Consider the following 4329-nt stretch of genomic DNA (forward strand, 5'->3'; position numbering starts at 1 on the left):
ATAGCAAACTCCACGAAAAGCAATTGCTTGCTCCATTCCTTGGGTGTCGCAACTGTCCGCAATACATCCGCCACGACTCGATAGGCACATTCTGTTTTGCTATCGGTCTGGGAATGATCGGCTGTTGCCATGGAGTCTGCTACCCAGCAGCCCAAAACATGACGCCAAAATACCGACGTAAAACGCAGATGCTGATCCAAAACTATGGCACCGGAATCCCGACTAGTCGATACACATGATCCAGGAACATGAGAGCTGCCTCCTTGCCTGAGATCGTGTTGCTACATGCTACATGGTGCTAAACGCACCATTTTGCTCACTCTTTCTACAAAGGCAACGAGCCCGGTCCGATCCTTGTGGTCAGGCGGCATACGAAACATGAAGTTCAGACTTTCTGACTTCCAACAATTGGTTGGAATTGTTAGCGGCTTCAGTTACGCACTGCTGGACGGTGCAGGATTCATGTGCGCAGGAGCGAATATAGTTGGCCATCCATCGATATAGATGTGGCCACCAAATTACCTCTGACACTCGTAAGAATGTCTTTACACGGCCCAGATGTCCAATCAATGGTGCATCACGGAGATTGTGAAGTATCCTCAACCTGGGATCTGTGTCATGAGGGACATAGATTCTCAAGGGATCACAAGGTGACAGCTGATGCCATAACAGGCCATCGCTGTAGCTAAAGCGATTTGATCTAGCTTTCAGGTGCGACGGAAGGGTTACTTTTCGTCCACCAAAGTGATCCAGCAGCAGGCGACAATGGTCGTCCTGACTGTAGCTCTCTTTTATCTCAGAGACCAATGAGCTCGTCACGTGGTATGTCTTCACGGCTGCCAACGTTGACGGCTGAAATTGTGCTTTAGCACTACACACTTTCCTGGTGTCTTGACTCGAAGTCTGGTCTGCGCGGTAACGTGCCAGCCAAGACATTTGACTTACCCGGCTTATATTCAACATTGCAATAATATTCAGAGAAGAATGTAAGCCATATCGCCATTCTATGCGGCGGTGAGTTTATTTCGGTCCGGAATGATGCGTGATCCGTATAAATTACAAACTTTTCGGTGCACTCAAAACTAAACAAGGGCATACTTAACTGAAAGTAGCTCCTGTCATGCACATGGTATTCAGTCTCACGGCTTTTAAAAGCCAGAACTCATAAAAAAGATGACAAGTCAACGCCGTCGTCATTCTTCTGCATGAGCACGCTGCCGATTGCGGAGACCCCTTGGACGCACTTTTGCAAGTTGACGTAAAATTAGGAATCACCCAGAGTCTTTAACACAGCGTTCAAATGACGCTTGTGCGACTCTATTTCACTCAGTTCGTTCTCGGCCATACTTTGCACGAATGCATCGTCAAAGTAATGGTCGAGCCGCCTACCGGCCGATAGGGGCATCGGGCACGAAATTGGTTTGGAACCTGGCACCAAGTATTGTGTTACCGATGGCCGTTGCCGGAAGAACAAGTCAATTATATCGATGAGTTCTTTGACAAGCGAGACAAGGCGTGACATGTGCGTGAGAGCAAGTCGCCTTACTGCAGCCCGACTTACTGTGTGCGTAAAGCCACAGGTGGATGCCGCGTGGTTCACGCTTTACAAAAAGCTGAACACCGCCACCATACCCGCGCAACGCCAATTCCGCGGAAGATGTCTTGTTGAACTCCATGGGAAAGTCAACTTACTTTTCCGCGTTGGAATTCAAAAGATGGCTACTATCAGGTACTCATGAGAGAGTCCGATGTAGCCAAAACGGCAGTTAGCACCTCAAGCGCTATGCTTTAGAAGTGGCTTGTGATGGCCAAGGTTTAAAAACGCACCGGCGACATTTAACCTAATGGTGGCTCACGTGATGCGTCAGCACCGTGACTACCTGCTCACTTCTTCTGGAAACATATCACGGTGTTTCCACAAAATGTTAATATAACGGGCTGTCTTTCATGGCACCCCAGCCTTGAGCAGCGACTCGCTTCTTTATTCCATTTCTAGGACGCTCTCGTCCATTGTGGACGACGAACATTAGTTCACCAAGTTCTCGTCTGGAACTGGTGCGACTTACCTCTATGATCTTCCTTCCTTAAATTCGGATAGAAACAGATCCGACGACATATCCGGGAGACTTACTATCTCCTCGGTAGATCTCAAGACATGCTGGAGCACCTCAACTGAGGATGCCTCCGCCATCTTGTCTTCGACGGGCCCGAACGTTTCGCTCGAAGGCCCGTCCTCTTTGATCGGGAATGATCCGAACGTCACTCATTTTGAAGTACCTTTGATCGTCCTTATCTGTCGGGTACTCGTTTTCGAGTCACCACGCCTTTAACCTGGAAATCGGTGCCGTTGCTCTGTCGGCTAACGCACCCCTTCCAGCCGCTTGAGGATCTCGGCTCTGTGCAGATCATTCGAACGCATGACTACTTGTCGTCGTCCTATTCACTACTCCAGTCTCTCCGAGCTGGACAGGACTTTGTGTCACCTGACTTCTTGTCGGCACACTTCAACTACACCAGCTCTATGTTCTGGGTAGAACCTGGTGACGTTTGACATCTCAACGCAACCTCAACTGAGAAAGACACGACATCAATTGCATAAGCCTCTCGCAGGAGCACATCCTTTCCGGTGTCCAGCGTAGAGCTCGGAATTGTGCGTGTACGCCATCTATCCATGATTGGTACTTTGCCAAATATGACATGCCTAGGATGAGGTCATACGGACTCTCCATACCTAGCACTCTTTCCTCAACAGGAGAATTCACTAGAAATGAAGGCGAACTCGACTTGAACTCCCTCAGACTTAACGAGCGCGCCGTTCACTAAACGACGGTCGCCACTTCTCGCTTGCCATCCTGACAAAGTGACTCGTACATCGCCGGCCTCTTTCTTAGAGCTGGTAGTTTCACAAGATTCTATAATGCACCCGAATTCGCGAGGTGGGTCATCACTTCGTCATAGCCTCGTAATCGAGCGCTATAGACTAGCAGGGTTGAGGTCCTAAAGTTCGACACCCCAGGGAAAATGCTGCTTATTTGTTGGATAATTCTGAATCAGGGGTAGTCTCAGAGTAGAGCATCCCGCCCCTAGCGCTCCTGCATTTCCCGAATCCTCAGTGGACGATGCAGAACTCACACGTCTTGCACGCTGGTTCTTGCCATCATCCTTCTGGTAAGGAGTCCTTTGCTGGGCGTTTTAGCACCAGCAGGGCCTCAATCTCGATTAAGCTCATTTCCCACACCTCTCAGAATATCATCGGGAGGAGGCAGAGCAGTTGGCGAAGGGACTTGGCAAGCAAGCTCTGAGCAGGCTCTTGGGCAGTCCTCCTGAGCAACATGTTGCTGTGTTAAAGCAGTTTGAGGCATTTGTGCTCGGAAAGCGAAGGGCGGCAGCCGAGGCACACAGCCAAGCTGGGGCGGAGTCCGTCACAAAGACTCAGGATGAGCTTAGGCGGGATTGGGACTCGGAACGAGGCTCTCAACAGGACTGTTGAAATGATTTCCGCCCACCTACATTGGCGAGGGTAATAAATTTATACCTCGGATTACAGATGACGCTAGTCGTCATCCCTTCCAATGTGAAACCTTTTTGCATCACATACACAAGGATGGGTGACTATGTGAACCACAGGTCAAAATACTCCACATGTAGTAATTAACCATCCCGTTCTGTGAATCTGGCATAGCAGCGATAGCAGCGAGCCATCACATGGCCGCGCTTGCCGCACTTGTGGAGACAACGTGTGCGTTGACCAACTCCATAGGAGTGGCATCCAGTCTATCGGCCAACGGCTTATTCCAAGCTGTTGCTGAGGCACTGATGAAGGGTTGCTCCTCAGCTAAGACAAATTGGAGTGCCTCTTCCATCGTCGACGTCACCTATCCTGTCGCGATGGGCCGTGCCGCAGTCCATTCATGAATGTGCGCACCTTTATGTGTTCAGGTGTGGAGGTGCGGGCAATCTTTTATTGATTAACGTCATTATTATGTGGATCCGTTTATGAGGATAATGATGTTGTCCAGACTGGGTATTTATAGTTCGGAATTTGTCGACGTCAAACGAAAAACTCTTGTTAATTTGCATAGTCTACCTCCTTTGAGTGTGCACAAAGAATCTCGGTCGAAACGTGGTAAACGCTGTCAATTCAGCAAACAACTTTAATTCAAGGACAAGACTAATCATTACGCGCGTGCTACCGCCCTATAGTACACGTTGACTGCAAAGATAATGTACTTTTCGTCCAAGTATACGATGATAATCTTCGCAAAGTCCATTATCTTTGGATGGAATCATCGCTGTGCTGACAAAAAAGAAACATGAATCCGATTTGGA

This window comes from Bremia lactucae, linkage group LG8 (genome assembly GCF_004359215.1).
Source record: "Bremia lactucae strain SF5 linkage group LG8, whole genome shotgun sequence".
NCBI lineage: Eukaryota > Oomycota > Peronosporomycetes > Peronosporales > Peronosporaceae > Bremia > Bremia lactucae.